General features: G+C 42.7%; 1 pseudogene; it reads right to left on the bottom strand.

Annotated features, from left to right (window-relative positions):
- Positions 1 to 20,287: 20,287 nt before the first annotated feature.
- Positions 20,288 to 22,499, bottom strand: LOC127337109 (CBS domain-containing protein CBSX5-like; annotated as a pseudogene).

Below are 22,499 nucleotides of genomic sequence, written 5' to 3'. Positions count from 1 at the left end.
TCTCACCAAATTATATTCTATCATCTTGCAATAAGGTCTTAGATATCACATATATCTTATACCTTGATTATTTTCGAAAACTAAATTTTCAGCTCCTTACTTTTCAAACAAATTTGAACTTCAAGTTTCACGGAGACAAGATAACTTTAGGTACTAATTGAAACCATAGCTCTTTGAATCAACAATGTGAGGTTTACTAAAAGTTTGCAATAGGACTTAATCAATTCTTGATTCTTTAACAATACGGTACCAATCCGTAAAGTTTCTTGTCAGATTTTAACAATATTTCTATCTCAATTATAAGACTAGCGCATAGTAGTAAATGGATGCCAATACTACAAAATTAATTCAAAATACTACTCAGACTATGTTTATGATAATTAGTTCATGTTTTAATCTAATTACTAATGAACTCCCACTTAATACAACATCCCTCATAGTTGTTAAGTGGTACACGATCCAAATCCACTACACCAAAACCGATCATCACGTGAGATGATGTAGCTTCAATGGTGAACATCAACATGTTGATCATATCATCCATATGACTCGTGTTCAACCTTTCGGTTTCCGTTGTCCCGAGGCCATGTCTGTACATGCTAGGCTCGTCAAGCAAACCCAAGTATTCCGCGTGTGCAACATGGCTTACACCCGTTGTATGTGAATCGTTGAATCTATCACATCCGATCATCACGAGATGCTTTGAAACGACGAATCGTTACAACGGTGCATACGAGGAGAACACTTTATTATCTTGATATTTAATGTGAGGGATCATCTTATAATGCTACCGTCGCGATCTAAGCAAAATAAGATGCATAAAGGATTAACATCACATGCAGTTCATATGTGATATGATATGGCCCTTTTGTCTTTGCGCCTTTGATCTTCATCTCCAAAGCACGGACATGATCTCCATCATCAACGGGCATGATCTCCATCATCGTCGGCGTAGCGTCAAGGTTCATGGCGCCGTCTTCATGGTTGTTCACCTCATGTATCAACTATTACAACTACTTTGAAATACTACTCAACATGAAAATTAAAGACAACCATAAGGCTCCTGCCGGTTGCCACAATACAATAATGATCATCTCATACATATTCATCATCATATCATGGCCATATCACATCACCAAACCCCTGCAAAAACAAGTTAGACGTCTCTAATTTGGTTTCCATATTTTACGTGGTTTAGGGTTTTCGTGTAAGATCTAATCTACCTACGAACATGAACCACAACGGTGATACTAGTGTTGTCAATAGAAGAGTAAGTTGAATCTTCACTATAGTAGGAGAGACAGACACCCGCAAAGCCTCTTATGCAATACAAGTTGCATGTCGAACGAGGAACAAGTCTCATGAACGCGGTCATGTAAAGTTAGTCCGAGCCGCTTCATCCCACTATGCCACAAAGATGCAAAGTACTCAAACTAAAGATAACAAGAGCATCAACGCCCACAAACCATTGTGTTCTACTCGTGCAACCATCTATGCATAGACACGGCTCTGATACCCCTGTCGGATAACGTTGCATAGAAAACAAAAATTTTCCTACCGCGAACACGCAATCCAAGCCAAGATGCAATCTAGAAGACGGTAGCAACGAGGGGGTATCGAGTCTCACCCTTGAAGAGATTCCAAAGCCTACAAGAGGAGGCTCTTGTTGCTGCGGTAGACGATCACTTGCCGCTTGCAAAAGCGCGTAGAAGATCTTGATCACGATCGGTTCCGGCGCCACGAACGGGCAGCACCTCCGTACTCGGTCACACGTTCGGTTGTTGATGAAGACGACGTCCACCTCCCGTTCCAGCGGGCAGCGGAAGTAGTAGCTCCTCTTGAATCCGACAGCACGACGGCGTGGTGTCGGTGGTGGTGGAGAAATCCGGCGGAGCTTCGCTTAAGCGTGCGGGATATGGTGGAGGAGAGAGAGACCGCTAGGGTTTGGGGAGAGGGGCGCCGGCTAGGGCACCCTTGAGGGGTGCGGCCATGGTGGTGGCTTGAGTGGCCGGCCAGCCCCTCTCTCCCCCTCTTTATATAGGTGGAGGCCCCAAGGTTTAGGTCAAAGAGTCCGAATAAGACCCCAACAAAAACCTTCCAAGTGTCCAAACCTAGGGGGAGTGGGACTCCCCCCTTTCCTTGGTGGGGTGGCCGGCCACCATGGTGGGGAGTCCACTTGGGACTCCTCCTCCCTTAGGTTGGCCGGCCAAGGTGGGTGGAGTCCCTCTGGGACTCCACCTTCCATCCTTATTTCTTCCGGACTTTTCTAGAACCTTCTAGAACCTTCCGTAGAACCTTCCGGATCATTTTAATTCACATAAAATGACATCCTATATATGAATCTTATTCTCCGGACCATTCCGGAACTCCTCGTGATGTCCGGGATCTCATCCGGGACTCCGAACAAATATTCGAACTCCATTCCATATTCAAGTACTACCATTTCAACATCCAACTTTAAGTGTGTCACCCTACGGTTCGTGAACTATGCGGACATGGTTGAGTACTCACTCCGACCAATAACCAATAGCGGGATCTGGAGATCCATAATGGCTCCCACATATTCAACGATGACTTTAGTGATCGAATGAACCATTCACATATAATACCAATTCCCTTTGTCACACGATATTTTACTTGTCCGAGGTTTGATCTTCGGTATCACTCTATACCTTGTTCAACCTCGTCTCCTGACAAGTACTCTTTACTCGTACCGTGGTGTGTGGTCTCTTATGAACTCATTCATATGCTTGCAAGACATTAGACGACATTCCACCGAGAGGGCCCAGAGTATATCTATCCGTCATCGGGATGGACAAATCCCACTGTTGATCCATATGCCTCAACTCATACTTTCCGGATACTTAATCCCACCTTTATAACCACCCATTTACGCAGTGGCGTTTGGTGTAATCAAAGTACCTTTCTGGTATAAGTGATTTATATGATCTCATGGTCATAAGGACTAGGTAACTATGTATTGAAAGCTTATAGCAAATAACTTAATGACGAGATCTTATGCTACGCTTAATTGGGTGTGTCCATTACATCATTCACATAATGACATAACCTTGTTATTAATAACATCCAATGTTCATGATCATGAAACGATGATCATCTATTAATCAACAAGCTAGTTATACAAGAGGCTTACTAGGGACTCCTTGTTGTTCACATAACACACATGTATCAATGTTTCGGTTGATACAATTATAGCATGGTATGTAAACATTATCATAAACTCAAAGATATTATAATAACCTTTTTATTATTGCCTCTTGGGCATATCTCCAACACGTTGATCCCACGTCAACTCCCACGTCAGCACACCGCCACCATGCCGTCGTGCTGCCGGGATTCCGAGGAGGATCTACTACTTCCGCTGCCCGCTGGAACGGGGAGAAGGACGTCTTCATCAACATCGTACGTGTGACCGAGTACGGAGGTGCTGCCCGATTGTGGCACCGTCAAGATCTTCTACGCGCTTTTGAAAGCGGCAAGTGATCGTCTACCGCAGCAACGAGAGCCTCCTCTTGTAGGCTTTGGAAATCTTCAAGGGCTAGTCTCGTTCATCCACTCGTTGCTCCCGTCTTCTAGATTGCATCTTGGCTTGGATTGCGTTCTCGCGGTAGGAAATTTTTTGTTTTCTATGCTACGAATCCCATCAGTGGTATCAGAGCCGTGTCTATGCATAGATTGGTTGCACGAGTAGAACACAATTGTTTTGTGGGCGTTGATGCTTTGTTGTCTTTAGTTCGTGTACTTTGCATCTTGCGGCATGGTGGGATGAAGTGGCCCGGGCTAACTTTACATGACCGCGTTCATGAGACTTGCTCCACTCTCGACATGCAACTTGTATTGCATAAGTGGCTTTGCGGGTGTCTGTCTCTCCCACCATAGTGAAGATTCAATTTACTCTTTCTATTGACAACACTAGTATCACCGTTGTGGTTCATGTTCGTAGGTAGATTGGATCTTACTCGAAACCCCTAAACCACGTAAAATATGCAAACCAAATTAGAGACGTCTAACTTGTTTTTGCAGGGTTTGGTGATGTGATATGGCCATGATGTGATGATGAATATGTATGAGATGATCATTATTGTATTATGGCAACCGGCAGGAGCCTTATGGTTGTCTTTAAATTTCATGTTGAGTAGTATTTCAAAGTAGTTGTAATAGTTGCTACATGAGGTAAACAACCATGAAGACGGCGCCATGGACCTTGACGCTACGCCGACGATGATGGAGATCATGCCCGTTGATGATGGAGATCATGTCCGTGCTTTGGAGATGAAGATCGAAGGCGCAAAGACTAAAGGGCCATATCATATCACATATGAATTGCATGTGATGTTAATCCTTTATGCATCTTATTTTGCTTAGATCGCGACGGTAGCATTATAAGATGATCCCTCACATTAATATCAAGATAATAAAGTGTTCTCCCCTCGTATGCACCGTTGCAACAGTTCGTCGTTTCGAAGCATCTCGTGATGATCGGATGTGATAGACTCAACGTTCACAAACAACGGGTGTAAGCCATGTTGCACACGCGGAATACTTGGGTTTGCTTGAATAGCCTAGCATGTACAGACATGGCCTCGAACACAGGAAACCGAAAGGTTGAACACGAATCATATGGATGATATGATCAACATGTTGATGTTCACCATTGAAGCTACATCATCTCACGTGATGATCGGTTTTGGTGTAGTGAATGTGGATCGTGTACCACTTAACAACTATGAGGGATGTTGTATTAAGTGGGAGTTCATTAGTAATTAGATTAAAACATGAACTAATTATCATAAACATAGTCTGAGTAGTATTTTGAATTAATTTTGTAGTATTGGCATCTGTATTCTACCATGCGCTAGTCTTGTAATTGAGATAGAAATACTGTTAAAATCTGACAAGTAACTTTACGGACTGGTACCGTATTGTCAAAGAATCAAGAGATGATTAAGTCCTATTGCAAACTTTTAGTAAACCTCACATTGCTGATTCAAAGAACAATGGTTTAAATTAGTTCCTAGAATCATCTTGTCTCCGTGAAACTTAAAGTTCAAATCTGTATGAAAAGTAAGGAGCTGAAAACTTTGTTTTCATAAATAAGTGAGGTATGAGATATATGTGATATCTAAGACCTTGTTGCAAGGTGATAGAATATAATTTGGTGAGACTACATAAACTCATAAGTTTTATGGGAATGTATGAAGGTTGAAGACGCAAGGCGTCCCAATCCTCCAACTATTGGGGCACTAACGATATTCGCATATCCATGAATTGATCGTCCTTAGTATGCACCGTTGCTAAGACTCGTCGTTTCGAAGCATCACGTGATGATCGGGTGTTATAGATTCTACGTGTGCATACAACGGGTGCAAACCAGATTTGCACATGCGAATACTGAGGTTAAACTTTACTAGCCTAGCATGTACAGACATGGTCTCGGAAAGTCGTCATGATATGATGGATAAAATTATGAGTGAAATTGTTCATCATATTACAAAGTTACTAACAGTGAAATCTGAAACACTTGTCATGTGATGATCAAACTTCAAAGTAAGAACCTCAAGGTTATTGGTATTTTACCAACAAAACTAGAAGTTATTGAAGGTAAAGTGTTTTCTGAGAATGAGGAAAGCTAAAAGAGAAACTACAAAAGATATTTTTGGCAGAAAGAAAGAAAAAGACTAGAAAGTCTAGCTCAGGTGTATATAAATGATATACATGTTATGAATGTATTCCTAGTTTAGTCACATAATAAAATTCTTGGGTATTTGTACCAGATTGGTTGGTATGAGATGCCATACAATACAACACAATACAAGAATACGATGGCCTAAGTGACTGATAAGGAATATGGTAATAATGCACGTTTGAAACATAATAAGGTGTTATTATGTTTGTCATTGGCATTCTACCTAGCCCTTAGAATTTATAATAAAGAACTTAATAATTGTTATTTTGCTCTGGTCAAATGAAAACAATGAGTTGTTCAAATTATGATATTACTCCATGTACGATGGATAAGTTATTATAAATCTTAATGGTGAAAACACACATACATAACACTGACGCTAAAATGCCATAAGGCAAATGATTTGAATTCCACTTATTTGTGGAACCTCCATTTAGGTCATGTTAGAGAGGAACGCATGAAGGAACTCCATGCAAATGGATTTTTGGAGTCATTTGATTTTTGAATCGTTTGGCGCTTGTAAATCTTTTCTAAAAGAGAATGACTAAAATACCGTTCATAGGCCAAGAGTTGAATGGGCAACTAACTTAGTGGAAACATACATGATGATGTATGTGGTTCACTGGGCATAGTTGTGTGCGGGAGATTCTTCTAGTTCATGAAAACTTCCAACAATGAATTGAGTATATAAATGTGGATATATTCGATAAGGAAGAAGTTTGAAACATTTGAAAGGATTCTAATAAAATTCAGCATGAAGTGGAAATCATCGTAATAGAAAAATCAAACATCTATGATTGGATCATGGTGGAAATATTTGAATTACGAGTTTTTAGCGAACATCTAAGAGAGTTATGAAATTGTTCTACAACTCACGTTTCTTGGAGTATCATAGTAATGATGAAGTATCCGAGGGATGTATCCAAACCTTGTTGGGTCAATGATGAGATAAAATATTGAATGCCATTATATTTTTGTAGATTGTGCTTTAGTGACTATCGCTTTTACACTGAATAGAGCATCATCATGATCCTTTGAAATGACACCATACGAGTTATGGCATGGGTATGAACCCTAATAGTCATTTCTTAAATTTTGGTATGCATAGCATATGTAAATAAGTTTACAACCAAAATCGGATGAATGTCTTTGTTGTTATCCCAGAATTGGAAATTCTTCTCACTATGAAGTAAAAGACAAAAGTGTTTGTTCATGTTATTTGCTTATTTCCAAGAAATTATTTTCTAGCGAAGTATTTGAGTGGGAGGACAATAGAACTTGATAAGGTTTATGAAACTGAGCATAATGATCAGAGTAGCGCAGCATCGGAAATGATACCGGAAGCGGCCACGACGATCTTGGCTCCCATGACTACAAAGTGTTTTAGCCATGGAGATCGAAGTACATATTGAACCTTAAAGGTATGGTTTACTTTGTGATCAAATAAATGATTGGTGGACAAAGGATTGATTTTGAACAATGATAAACTAACTACAAACAAAGAAGTTATGATGGGCCCTGACTCCGTTGAAATGGCCATGCGCCATGAAATCCATGATAGATGAATACTTTTTAAAAGTAAATGGATCTATGAAATTGATGGACTTGGATGTAATATCCTTGAAGAAGCTCGACTTGTCGAAAAGTTGTTTACGACAAAGTTCAAAGAGTTGACTGCGATAAGATTAGATCTTACGTAGCAATGCTTATAGTCTATGTGGATTGTTCTAGTAATCACTACATATTTCTTTTATGAGATATGCTAGTAGGATGGCAAAATACATTACTTAACAGAAGTATGTATTAAAGGTGTATACAAGATACAACCAAGAGTTTTGCTAGTCCATGGAATACTAGATAGGTATACGAACTTCAATTGGATGAAGTAAGTATCACGGAGTAGGAATCTTCACCCGATGAAATAGTCAAAAAGTTTTTTGATTTCATCAGAAGTGATGAAGATGCTTGCATTTACAAGAAATTAAGTAGGAGTGCTGAGATATATTTATAATACTTTATGTAGATGACATATCGTTGATTATAAATATTGTTATTATATAATTGATTAAAAAGGTTTCATTGAGAATTAACTTCGATGAAAAGGGTATGAACTAAAACTTATTTAGTGTCAAGATCTATGAAGATAGATTGAACACATAATAAGTTTAAGTTAAAGTACATAAGATGAATATTGAAGTAGTTCAATATAGAAATATTAAGAAGGTGTTCTTTTCATGTGAAGGTTTCACAAGACTTGAGTGTATTTGACACTCGACGAGTAAAAACACATGAGTGATTTTAGATCAACAAATAATATGTACAAAATCAGATGTCCTGTGCTCTAAAGTGTTATGAGCATATATCAGAATGATTCATATGATGATCATTGGATAACAGTAAGAATATCCTTGAGTGCTTTAGAAGAACCAAGGATATATATATATAGTTTTGTATGAAAAAATGACAAACAAATCACTGTAAGGTGTTGCACCGATATTTGTTTTGTCACATATAAAATAATATTTCAATTTCAAATTAGACTAAGTGTTGTTTAAAAGGTAGCACAATGAGCTAGAAGTTGTTTATGCTAGATTTGGAAGAATTATAAATATTGTGACGGATTCTACAAACGAAGGCAGAGTATGTCATTGTTTTGACAATGAATGAGGATGTTAAGTCAAGAAGTTCTTTGAGAACTTGGTGTAGTTCCGATAGTGTCAGAACTTTGAAGCTATATTGTGTGTGACAATATTAGTGACTTATTTCAGACCGCGGAATTAAGGTTCCACCAGAAGACCAAACATATTTAAATGCCGACTCATTTGGAAAATGGATGATGCGTTGAGACGCAAATGAATTACAAAATACATACGTTTCTGAGCGTGTCAGATCCGTTGACTAAAACCTCTCCCGTGAGCAGAACATGATAAAGCACCGGAAGGCCAAGGTGTTATATCTTTACAAATGTAAACTAGATTATTGACTCTAGTGCAAGTGGGAGACTGTTGGAGATATGCCCAAGAGGCAATAATAAATGGTTATTATATATCTTTGTGTTTATGATAATGTTTACATATCATGCTATAATTGTATTAACCGAAACATTGATACATGTGTGTTATGTAAACAACAAGGAGTCCCTAGTAAGACTCTTGTATAACTAGCTTGTTGATTAATAGATGATCATAGTTTCATGATCATGAACATTGGATGTTATTAATAACAAGGTTATGTCATTATATGAATGATGTAATGGACACACCCAATTAAGCGTAGCAGAAGATCACATCATTAAGTTATTTGCTATTAGCTTTCGATACATAGCTACCTAGTCCTTCGACCATGAGATCATGTAAATCACTTATACCGGAAAGGTATTTTGATTACATCAAACGCCACTGCGTAAATGGGTGATTATAAAGGTGGGATTAAGTATCCGGAAAGTATGAGTTGAGGCATATGGATCAACAGTGGGATTTGTCCATCCCGATGACGGATAGATATACTCTGGGCCCTCTCGGTGGAATGTCGTCTTATTAGCTTGCAAGCATATGAATGGTTCATAAGAGACTACATACCACGGTACGAGTAAAGAGTACTTGTCAGGATACGAGGTTGAACGAGGTATAGAGATACCGATGATCAAACCTCAGACAAGTAAAATATCGCGTGACAAAAGGAATCGGTATCGTATGTGAATGGTTCATTCGATCACTAAGTCATCGTTGAATATGTGGGAGCCATTATGGATCTCCAGATCCCGCTATTGGTTATTGGTCGGAGAGAAGTCTCAACCATGTCTACATAGTTCGCGAACCGTAGGGTGACACACTTAAGGTTTGATATCGTTTAAGTAGATATGGAATATGGAATGGAGTTCGAAGTTTTGTTCGGAGTCTCGGATGGGATCTAGGACATCACGAGGAGTTCCGGAATTGTCCGGAGAATAAGATTCATATATAGGAAGTCATATTCCAAGTTTGGAAATGATCTGGTGCATTTATGGCAGGTTCTAGAAGGTTCTAGAAAAGTCCGGAAGAAATCACTATGGAAGGCGGAGTCCCGGAAGGACTCCACCTAGCATGGCCGGCCAACCCTAAGGGGGTGGAGTCCCAGGTGGACTCCACCATAGGTGGCCGGCCACCCCACCTAAGGGAAAGGTGGGAGTCCCACCTTGGGTAGGACTCCCTCCTTAGTAGGTTTCCCACTTTTGGGAGGTTTTGTTGTTGGGGTCTTATTCGAAGACTTGGACTACAACTCTTGGGGACTTCCACCTATATAATGAGGAGCCAAGGGGAGGGGCCGGACACACCAAAGCCATCTAGGCCGCGGCCCCAAGTGGCCGGCGCCCTACACCCCCTCTCTCCCCAAACCCTAGCGCCCCTCCTTGATACGTCTCCGACGTATCGATAATTTCTTATGTTCCATGCCACATTATTGATGTTATCTACATGTTTTATGCACACTTTATGTCATATTCGTGCATTTTCTGGAACTAACCTATTAACAAGATGCCGAAGTGCCGATTCTGTTTTCTGCTGTTTTTGGTTTCGAAATCCTAGTAAGGAAATATTCTCGGAATTGGACGAAATCAACGCCCAGGGGCCTATTTTTCCACGAAGCTTCCGGAAGTCCGAAGACGAAACGAAGTGGGGCCACAGGTGCCCAAACCCTAGGGCGGCGCGGCCCCCCTTGGCCGCGCCGGCCCGTGGTGCAGGGCCCCGTGCCCCCTCCCCGACTTGCCCTTCCGCCTACTTAAAGCCTCCGTGACGAAACCCCCGTCACGAGAGCCACGATACGGAAAACCTTCCGAGACGCCGCCAACGCCGATCCCATCTCGGGGGATCCAGGAGATCGCCTCCGGCACCCTGCCGGAGAGGGGAATCATCTCCCGGAGGACTCTACGCCGCCATGGTCGCCTCCGGTGTGATGTGTGAGTAGTCTACCCCTGGACTATGGGTCCATAGCAGTAGCTAGATGGTTGTCTTCTCCCCATTGTGCTATCATTGTCGGATCTTGTGAGCTGCCTAACATGATCAAGATCATCTATCTGTAATTCTATATGTTGCGTTTGTTGGGATCCGATGAATAGAGAATACTTGTTATGTTGATTATCAAAGTTATATCTACGTGTTGTTTATGATCTTGCATGCTTTCCGTTACTAGTAGATGCTCTGGCCAAGTAGATGCTTGTAACTCCAAGAGGGAGTACTTATGCTCGATAGTGGGTTCATGCCTGCATTGACACCGGGACGGGATGAGAAAGTTCTAAGGTTGTGTTGTGCTGTTGCCACTAGGGATAAAACATTGATGCTATGTCTAAGGATGTAGTTGTTGATTACATTACGCACCATACTTAATGCAATTGTCTGTTGCTTTGCAACTTAATACTGGAGGGGGTTCGGATGATAACCTGAAGGTGGACTTTTTAGGCATAGATGCAGTTGGATGGCGGTCTATGTACTTTGTCGTAATGCCCAATTAAATCTCACTATACTCATCATGATATGTATGTGCATGGTCATGCCCTCTTTATTTGTCAATTGCCCAACTGTAATTTGTTCACCCAACATGCTGTTTGTCTTATGGGAGAGACACCTCTAGTGAACTGTGGACCCCGGTCCAATTCTCTTTACTGAAATACAATCTCTTTGCAATACTTGTTCTACTGTTTTCTGCAAACAATCATCTTCCACACAATACGGTTAATCCTTTGTTACAGCAAGCCGGTGAGATTAACAACCTCACTGTTTCGTTGGGGCAAAGTACTTTGGTTGTGTTGTGCAGGTTCCACGTTGGCGCCGGAATCCCTGGTGTTGCGCCGCACTACATCCCGCCGCCATCAACCTTCAACGTGCTTCTTGGCTCCTCCTGGTTCGATAAACCTTGGTTTCTTTCTGAGGGAAAACTTGCTGCTGTGCGCATCATACCTTCCTCTTGGGGTTCCCAACGAACGTGTGAGTTACACGCCATCAAGCATATTTTCTCGGCGCCGTTGCCGGGGAGATCAAGACACGCTGCAAGGGGAGTCTCCACTTCTCAATCTCTTTACTTTGTTTTTGTCTTGCTTAGTTTTATTTACTACTTTAATTGCTGCACTAAATCAAAATACAAAAAAATTAGTTGCTAGTTTTACTTTACTTGCTATCTTGTTTGCTATATCAAAAACACAAAAAAATTAGTTACTTGCATTTACTTTATCTAGTTTGCTTTATTTACTGTTGCTAAAATGGCCAACGCTGAAAATACTAAGTTGTGTGACTTCACAACCACAAATAATAATGATTTCTTATGCACACCTATTGCTCCACCTGCTACTACAGCAGAATTCTTTGAAATTAAACCTGCTTTATCGAATCTTGTTATGCGAGAGCAATTTTCTGGTGTTAGTTCTGATGATGCTGCTGCCCATCTTAATAATTTTGTTGAATTATGTGAAATGCAAAAGTATAAAGATGTAGATGGTGACATTATAAAATTAAAATTGTTCCCTTTCTCATTAAGAGGAAGAGCTAAAGATTGGTTGCTATCTCTGCCTAAGAATAGTATTGATTCATGGACTAAATGCAAGGATGCTTTTATTGGTAGATATTATCCCCCTGCTAAAATTATATCTTTGAGGAGTAGCATAATGAATTTTAAACAATTAGATACTGAACATGTTGCTCAAGCTTGGGAAAGAATGAAATCTCTGGTTAAAAATTGCCCAACCCATGGACTGACTACTTGGATGATCATCCAAACCTTCTATGCAGGACTAAATTTTTCTTCACGGAATTTATTGGATTCAGCTGCTGGAGGTACCTTTATGTCCATCACTCTTGGTGAAGCAACAAAGCTTCTTGATAATATGATGATCAACTACTCTGAATGGCACACGGAAAGAGCTCCACAAGGTAAGAAGGTAAATTATGTCGAAGAAACCTCTTCCTTGAGTGATAAGATTGATGCTATTATGTCTATGCTTGTGAATGATAGGACTAATATTGATCCTAATAATGTTCCATTAGCTTCATTGGTTGGACAAGAAGAACATGTTGATGTGAACTTCATTAAAAATAATAATTTCAACAACAATGCTTACCGGAACAATTCTAGTAACAACTATAGGCCATATCCTTATAATAATGGCAACGGCTATGGTAATTCTTATGGAAATTCTTACAATAATAATAGGAGTTCACCCCCTGGACTTGAAGCCATGCTTAAAGAATTTATTAGTACACAAACTGCTTTTAACAAATCTGTTGAAGAAAAGCTTGGGAAAATTGATATACTTGCTTCTAAAGTCGATAGTCTTGCTGCTGATGTTGATCTTTTGAAATCAAAAGTTTTGCCTAATGAGAATCATCATAATAAAATTGTTACTACAGCAAATGCCATCCAAGTTAGAATTAATGAGAATATAAGATTAATGGCTGAACTGCGTGCTAGGTGGGATAGAGAAGAAAATGAAAAACTATCTAAAGAGAAGAATGTAGCTAAAGTTTGGACTATTACCACCACTAGTAATGCTAATGGTACACATGTTGCTGCACCTCCTACTAATACTAATAAAAGAATTGGTGTTAGCAATGTTTCCACTTCTAATGCAAAGCGCGAGAAACCGCCCGAAAGCTGCTAAAAGCTAGAAACTACGTGATAAAGCTGCTGAAATTTTTTCCAACATTGGGGATGATGATCCCATTGCTTTAGATTATAATGGTTTGAATTTTGATGATTGCCACATCTCTGAAGTTATAAAGTTCTTGCAAAAACTTGCTAAAAGTCCTAATGCTAGTGCTATAAATTTGGCTTTCACGCATCATATTACAAATGCTCTCATAAAAGCTAGAGAAGAGAAACTAGAGCGCGAAGCCTCTATTCCTAAAAAGCTAGATGATGGTTGGGAGCCCATCATTAAGATGAAGGTTAAAGATTTTGATTGTAATGCTTTATGTGATCTTGGTGCAAGTATTTCTGTTATGCCTAAGAAAATTTATAATATGCTTGACTTGCCACCGCTGAAAAATTGTTATTTGGATGTTAATCTTGCTGATCATTCTACAAAGAAACCTTTGGGGAAAGTTGATAATGTTCACATTACCGTTAACAATAACCTTGTTCCCGTTGATTTTGTTGTCTTGGATATTGAATGCAATGCATCTTGTCCCATTATATTGGGAAGACCTTTTCTTCGAACTGTTGGTGCTATCATTGATATGAAGGAAGGTAATATAAAATATCAATTTCCTCTCAAGAAAGGTATGGAACACTTCCCTAGAAAGAGAATGAAGTTACCTTTTGATTCTATTATGAGAACAAATTATGATGTTGACACTTCGTCTCTTGATAATACTTGATACACACTTTCTGCGCCTAGCTGAAAGGCGTTAAAGAAAAGCGCTTATGGGAGACAACCCATATTTTTACCTACAGTACTTTGTTTTTATTTTGTGTCTTGGAAGTTGTTTACTACTGTAGCAACCTCTCCTTATCTTAGTTTAGTGTTTTGTTGTGCCAAGTTAAGCCTTTGATAGTAAAGTAAGTACTAGATTTGGATTACTGCACGGTTCCAGATTTCTTTGCTGTCACGAATCTGGGTCCACCTCCCTGTAGGTAGCTCAGAAAATTAAGACAATTTACGTGCATGATCCTCAGATATGTACGCAACTTTCATTCAATTTGAGCATTTTCATTTGAGCAAGTCTGGTGCAATTTTAAAATTCGTCAATACGAACTGTTCTGTTTTGACAGATTCTGCCTTTTATTTCGCATTGCCTCTTTTGCTATGTTGGATGAATTTCTTTGATCCACTAATGTCCAGTAGCATTATGCAATGTCCAGAAGTGTTAAGAATGATTGTGTCACCTCTGAATATGTCAATTTATATTGTGCACTAACCCTCTAATGAGTTGTTTCGAGTTTGGTGTGGAGGAAGTTTTCAAGGATCAAGAGAGGAGTATGATGCAACATGATCAAGGAGAGTGAAAGCTCTAAGCTTGGGGATGCCCCGGTGGTTCACCCCTGCATATATTAGGAAGACTCAAGCGTCTAAGCTTGGGGATGCCCAAGGCATCCCCTTCTTCATCGACAACATTATCAGGTTCCTCCCCTGAAACTATATTTTTATTCCATCACATCTTATGTGCTTTGCTTGGAGCGTCGGTTTGTTTTTGTTTTTTGTTTTGTTTGAATAAAATGGATCCTAGCATTCACTTTATGGGAGAGAGACACGCTCCGCTATAGCATATGGACAAGTATGTCCTTGGTTTCTACTCATAGTATTCATGGCGAAGTTTCTTCTTCGTTAAATTGTTATATGGTTGGAATTGGAAAATGATACATGTAGTAATTGCTATAAATGTCTTGGGTAATGTGATACTTGGCAATTGTTGTGCTCATGATTAAGCTCTTGCATCATATGCTTTGCACCCATTAATGAAGAAATACATAGAGCATGATAAAATTTGGTTTGCATATTTGGTTTCTCCAAGGTCTAGATAATTTCTAGTATTGAGTTTGAACAACAAGGAAGACGGTGTAGAGTCTTATAATGTTTTCAATATGTCTTTTATGTGAGTTTTGCTGCACCGGTTCATCCTTGCGTTTGTTTCAAATAAACCTTGCTAGCCTAAACCTTGTATCGAGAGGGAATACTTCTCATGCATCCAAAATACTTGAGCCAACCACTATGCCATTTGTGTCCACCATACCTACCTACTACATGGTATTTTCCGCCATTCCAAAGTAAATTGCTTGAGTGCTACCTTTAAAATTCCATCATTCACCTTTGCAATATATAGCTCATGGGACAAATAGCTTAAAAACTATTGTGGTATTGAATATGTAATTATGCACTTTATCTCTTATTAAGTTGCTTGTTGTGCGATAACCATGTTCACTGGGGACGCCATCAACTATTCATTGTTGAATTTCATGTGAGTTGCTATGCATGTCCGTCTTGTCTGAAGTAAGAGAGATCTACCACCTTATGGTTAAGCATGCATATTGTTAGAGAAGAACATTGGGCCGCTAACTAAAGCCATGATCCATGGTGGAAGTTTCAGTTTTGGACATATATCCTCAAATCTCATATGAGAAAATTATTAATTGTTGTTACATGCTTATGCATAAAAGAGGAGTCCATTATCTGTTGTCTATGTTGTCCCGGTATGGATGTCTAAGTTGAAGAATAATCAATAGCGAGAAATCCAATGCGAGCTTTCTCCTTAGACCTTTGTACAGGCGGCATAGAGGTACCCCTTTGTGACACTTGGTTAAAACAAGTGCATTGTGATGATCCGGTAGTCCAAGCTAATTAGGACAAGGTGCGGGCACTATTAGTATACTATGCATGAGGCTTGCAACTTATAAGATATAATTTACATGATGCATATGCTTTATTACTACCGTTGACAAAATTGTTTCATGTTTTCAAAATCAAAGCTCTAGCACAAATATAGCAATCGATGCTTTTCCTCTATGGAGGACCATTCTTTTACTTTCAATGTTGAGTCAGTTCACCTATTTCTCTCCACCTCAAGAAGCAAACACTTGTGTGAACTGTGCATTGATTCCTACATACTTGCTTATTGCACTTATTATATTACTCTATGTTGACAATATCCATGAGATATACATGTTACAAGTTGAAAGCAACCGCTGAAACTTAATCTTCTTTTGTGTTGCTTCAATGCCTTTACTTTAAATTATTGCTTTATGAGTTAACTCTTATGCAAGACTTATTGATGCTTGTCTTGAAGTGCTATTCATGAAAAGTCTTTGCTTTATGATTCACTTGTTTACTCATGTCATATACATTGTTTTGATCGCTGCATTCACTACATATGCTTTACAAATAGTATGATCAAGATTATGATGGCATGTCACTCCAGAAATTATCTGTGTTATCGTTTTACCTGCTCGGGACGAGCAGAACTAAGCTTGGGGATGCTGATACGTCTCCGACGTATCGATAATTTCTTATGTTCCATGCCACATTATTGATGTTATCTACATGTTTTATGCACACTTTATGTCATATTCGTGCATTTTCTGGAACTAACCTATTAACAAGATGCTGAAGTGCCAGTTGTTGTTTTCTGCTGTTTTTGGTTTCAGAAATCCTAGTAAGGAAATATTCTCGGAATTGGACGAAATCAACGCCCAGGGGCCTATTTTTCCACGAAGCTTCCAGAAGTCCGAAGACGAAACGAAGTGGGGCCACAGGGTGCCCAAACCCTAGGGCGGCGCCCCCCCCCCCCCCTTGGCCGCGCCGGCCTGTGGTCTGGGCCCCTGTGCCCCCTCCTGACTTGCCCTTCCGCCTACTTAAAGCCTCCGTGACGAAACCCCCAGTACCGAGAGCCACGATACGGAAAACCTTCCAGAGACGCCGCCAACACCGATCCCATCTTGGGGGATCCAGGAGATCGCCTCCGGCACCCTGCCGGAGAGGGGAATCATCTCCCGGAGGACTCTACGCCGCCATGGTCGCCTCCGGTGTGATGTGTGAGTAGTCTACCCCTGGACTATGGGTCCATAGCAGTAGCTAGATGGTTGTCTTCTCCCCATTGTGCTATCATTGTCGGATCTTGTGAGCTGCCTAACATGATCAAGATCATCTATCTGTAATTCTATATGTTGCGTTTGTTGGGATCCGATGAATAGAGAATACTTGTTATGTTGATTATCAAAGTTATATCTACGTGTTGTTTATGATCTTGCATGCTTTCCGTTACTAGTAGATGCTCTGGCCAAGTAGATGCTTGTAACTCCAAGAGGGAGTACTTATGCTCTGGCCAAGTTATATCTAATTTAGCATGCACTATATGGTCTGTAATATGATCGCGCGCCTAGTACTTTGATCGCCGCTACTCTGATCGCGACGATTCGGCGGGAACGATCTCTTTTGAATGCAATGATTTGAATTCCTGATTGGGGGCGGCGTTTAGGGGACGCGACTGGGGAGTGACGTCCCCCAAAGGCGGCACGAACAAAACACGTCCTCAAACGCTCAATCCGGCGCCGTTTGGGGGGACGCGGCTGGAGATGCTCTTATGTTTACCGACCAACTCAATCTTTTTATGGTTTTAGCGAGATTAAGAGATCTGTTCTAGCCATTTTGTTGGTCCAAAACCGTATGCAACCAAAATTTTAACGGTTTAAGAGATGATCGATATTTTAACGGCTAAAATTTTAACGGTTTAAGAGGTCTGCTAGATGCTCTTAACATACAGTATACAATACTACTATTGTTTTGTTAGTGAAACAGAAATTTGGTTATCCTTTCCATAAGTTCTACACAGAATTGTGGATTTTTAAAGCGCTGCTTTACTCTTCGCTGTTTCTCAGTGCACGGAGAAACTGAGTTAGAGCATTTCTAGCTGATCCCAAACCGTAAATCCCAAATAAGTGTATCTAGACCACTCCAAATACATTTTGGGAGTCAAAAAACGGCCGTATGCGGGTTGTATTTGGCAAGTTTAGACTGCGCGGCCGTTTTTCGGCCCGCAAGAAAAACCGCAACAAAGAGTTTTGCAAAATATCACAATCAACCAATTGATACAACAAATATTTCATAAAATACAATCAATTAATATGAATCAATTAATCCAAATTATTTCACAATCAACCAATTAATCCAAATTATTTCACAAATGTTTACTGTGATAGATTACAAATAATACGAATTAGAACACATATTTTGTAATAATATGAATCAAATGATACAACAACAAATTGAACAAATAACAAATATTTGAAAATACAAAATAAATCCTAGTTACCGTGCCTCTGCCAATGGTGACGAACGAGATCTTCCTGGAGTTGTTTTGCATCCTTGTCACTCTCAATCAGCTGGTAAGTTTCAAGAAGCTTGCACAGTATCTGATTTTTTTGAAGGATTGACCCGGGTGCCAGCATTATCAAAGAAAAATGATAAATTCAAACCCCTCTCATCCTCGATGATCATAATGTGTAGAATCACACAGGTGGTCATGATATCCTTGAGTGTGTCTATATCCTAAAATCGGGCTGGTCCTCGGACTATTGCAAATCTAGCCTGCAAAAGACCGAAAGTCCGCTCAATGTCTTTTCGAGTTGCCTCTTGTGCTTTTGCAAACTCAACTTCAGCTCTGTGGCTCCCTCATGGTTTTCACAAATGTGGCCCAATCCGAGTATATACCGTCGGTAAGATAGTACCTCATTGTGTACTCCCTCCCGTTGACGGTGTAGTTGCAAGCTGGGGCATCACCTTTAGCAATCCGGGCAAAAAGATGGGATCTATGCAACACATTGATATCGTTGAGAGAATCGGGCTAACCAAAAAAAAATTGTGCCAAATCCAAAGATCCTGCGATACAATTGCCTCAAAAACGATTGTTGGTTCTTTGTTCTGGCCGCAGTACAAGCCTTGCCAAGCTTTTGGACAAAATTTTCGTGTCCAATGCATACCATCTATGCTGCCTAGCATGTCCGCCCAACCCCGTTGTTCGTTCTCCACCATTAATCTAGCGGTATCTTCATGATTGGAAGTTCGAAGATACATTGGCACGTACATGCGCATCATAACCTTGCAAAAACGATGGGCAGATTTCATCATCGTATCTTCGCCTATGCGAAGATACTCATCAGCATAGTCCGTCGGAATGCCGTAGGCAAAGATGCACATGACGGCGGAATTTTTTTAGTGCGCACTAAATCCCATGAGCCCGGCCGCATTTCTCTTGAGCTTGAAGTAGCGCGTGTTGTTCTCACACATAGCAACGATATTGTTGAACAAAGATTTTTGCATTCGGTACCGGCGCTAAAGAGATTGGGTGGGTATGTTGGTACGTAAGCAAAATAATCGCGCATGAGCAGGTTGTGACCGAGGGCACGGTTCCGACGGATGCACAGCCGCCCCATGGTTTACCCCTTCCGCTTCTTCGGCCTCACGTCCATGAGCTCCTTTGCCGCGAGTATCACCGCCGTCTACTCCAAGTCGTCGTCGAGCAACTCCTCCAAATCGGAGTCATCGGAGGAGGACGACTCCTCCAACAGAAAGAAATAAGAACGCACGGATCCATCTGCAAGGCGCAACAACCGCGGCGAATCATGAGAATAGCGGTGGATCCACGGCTGCAAGGAGCTAGGGGGGAACACGTACCGGCCGACGACAAGGCGTGCGCGGCGGCGGAGATTCCGACCGATTGCTCGTGGATTCGCGTGCGCCGGCGGGCGGAACGGATGCGGCGTGGCGCGCGTGTTCCTGTCGGTAGGAATCAAAGGGGGCTGCCTGCGTAGGCCGGGATCTGCAGCAGTGCTTGGCGGGAGGAAGAGGAAAGAGTGACGACTGAAACTTTATTCGCGCCAACGGGGAAACGATGGGGGTTGCGCTTGCACAGCCTCTCCAATCTGAAAAGTTGGAGTTTCCGTGACGCGAATCGGGGTAGCCCAGAAAAAAATGGTATTGAGGTCCAATATGGTGTTTAAACCGTCCATTTTTTTTCTTCTCTAAACTCGAAAATAGCGGTTATTATGCAGCAATGCTACACTTACGGGCTGGTTTTACGGGATATGAGTTACGGGCAGACGTGGAGGATCGTGGGAAAATTTCAGTTCCTAAAATCACGGGATGGAATTGTTTTGCACCAACCGAACAACTCCACATGACCCCGTAGAAAATTTCCGTAGGAAACTTCCCGTAAGTCTAGCATTTTTGTTATTATGCGGATGGGCGTTGCGATGCGGGAATGCGGGATCTGATAGAGATGCTGTTAGTACCAAGCTACTCTGCTGCTCTTGCTGAACAAAGCTACTCTGCTGCCGTTCGTCCGGCTCTAGACGTGCGCGGCTGGTGTGTGTAGGAGGTGGCGGCGGAGCACCCGGAGCACGTCGAGGAACCCGACGACACCCACCAGCTCCTCCTCGTCGCCAAGCACCCAGACTTGCGTCACGCGGTGCGCGACGGCCTGCGCCATCACCGCCACCAGCGAGCTCCCACGCCGGCATGAGATGGGTTCCCTCGCCGCCCGCCTCCCCTTCGACCATGAACCGTGCTTGCCTGTCGGCCTCGTGTTGTAGGCCGCCTCGTCGTCGTCCGAAGAGGAAGAGGAAAATGGGGAGGATGAAGACGACAACGAAGACGGGGACGACAGGTCATCGTGGCCGTCGAGGAGGTCGAGCATGCCGTGGAGGTTACGTCGGCGGATGCGCGACCTGACTACGCGGAGGGCGGCTTCTCGTGTCGTCGGGACATAGTCGACGAAGGACGCGAGCTCGCCGGCCGAGAGCGTGGCAAAGGCGGCTGCCGCGAGGGACGGGTCGAGGGAGCATAGCGTGGACGACGAGACCTCGCCTTCGATGCGGCCGCCGGACACCACCGCGACGGAGGCAGTGCGGAGGAGCGGCGCGACGGCAGAGAGCGCGCCGTCGGTGGCCGCTACGGAGAGGGCCGGGCTGACGACGCCGAGGTCGAAGACGGAGCGCGAGGCGGTTGCGGAGAAGAGCGCCACGGAGCCGAGGAAGAAGCGCACCACGTCCTCCACCGTCAGCCAGCACATCATGGTCACCCCGGCCTCCAGCGCCCCGCGCCTCCGGTTGTCCTGGATGGGCACCACGAGGCACTGCGCGCCACCCAGCAAGGCGTCCACCGCTTCCAGCACGCTGTACGATGGACACGACAACTTCAATCAGATACCGTACACTTACGTGGAAGCCCAAGAGAGTGGCACGCGACGCGACTGTGCGACCAACCCGACCTGACGTGGGGCTGGACGCAGCGAACGGGCGGCGCGTTGGCGCCTGCGGCGGCCACCAGGAGGTCGGCGAGCGTCGCCTGGAGCGCGGCTGCTGGCGAGGCGAGGTTGCTGTCGGCGCAGAGGAAGACGACCACGTCGGACATGCGCACCCTGCCGGCGACGGCTGTCGTCCCCTAGCCGTCCCACACGGCCACGCACGCGTCCGGGCCGCCGCCGTCGAGCTCGGCCACGGCGTGGGCGACGGTGGACGACGGCGGCAGCCACCGCAGCGCCGGCTTGCCGATGCAGAGGTCGGAGACGTCGTGCGTCAGGAGGAACCTCCCCGCCATGGATGCATGCAAGAATCAAGATGCCACACCCAGCTGCTTCACCGACGGAGTGGGCGAGTGGCAAGCTAAGCTTCACCGACGGACTCGATGGTCGTGGAAGCAAACGGGAAATGGTGTTTCTCGCTCTGCGCTCACGCAGATATGTAGCACTGCACACAGGACAAGACATGACATGTTGTGTTTCGAGAGAAATACATTTTGGCGCACGTCAGGTAAATTAACCTTTGCTCCCGCCTCCCGCCCACTTTCTCCCTACTAGAAACTTGGTCAGCTACCCATTGCAGTACTTTTGAACAGAAGAAAATCAGTTAAAGTTGCTCGTCTAGGCGACTAGGAGGGCAGCACTTTAGTTTGGATCTAATTTTAGTGGTCCACTTGTTACTTGTGTTAGTGAAAAGAGAAGATCCGACGACCGCGATCAAGATGCGAATCCGCGCCGACCAACGCAAGAATCTCGCAAAACTATGTCAACTTGATCGTACTTCGCTGCGATTAGTTGCATACAGTATCACAGATCTGAGTAGAGCATGCACACTAAACATGGCGTTCCCCAGTGGCCAAGTGGCGGCCGATCGATCAAATCCAACTCCATGCGCACGTGAAACATACTAGGTCATGTTTGGTAGGCTGGGCCGATTTTCGGACGTTGCTCCAGGGCCTGTCCTAGGGGTGCTTTGAGAACCGGTTGAACCACAATGCAAACCTCTTACAAATAACCAAACGAACCGGTTTTAGTGGACC

Source organism: Lolium perenne, chromosome 2 (assembly GCF_019359855.2).
Source record: "Lolium perenne isolate Kyuss_39 chromosome 2, Kyuss_2.0, whole genome shotgun sequence".
NCBI classification, from domain to species: Eukaryota; Viridiplantae; Streptophyta; class Magnoliopsida; order Poales; family Poaceae; genus Lolium; species Lolium perenne.
The sequence above is the reverse complement of the archived record's forward strand: the minus strand, read 5'-3'. Positions and strand labels throughout refer to the sequence as shown.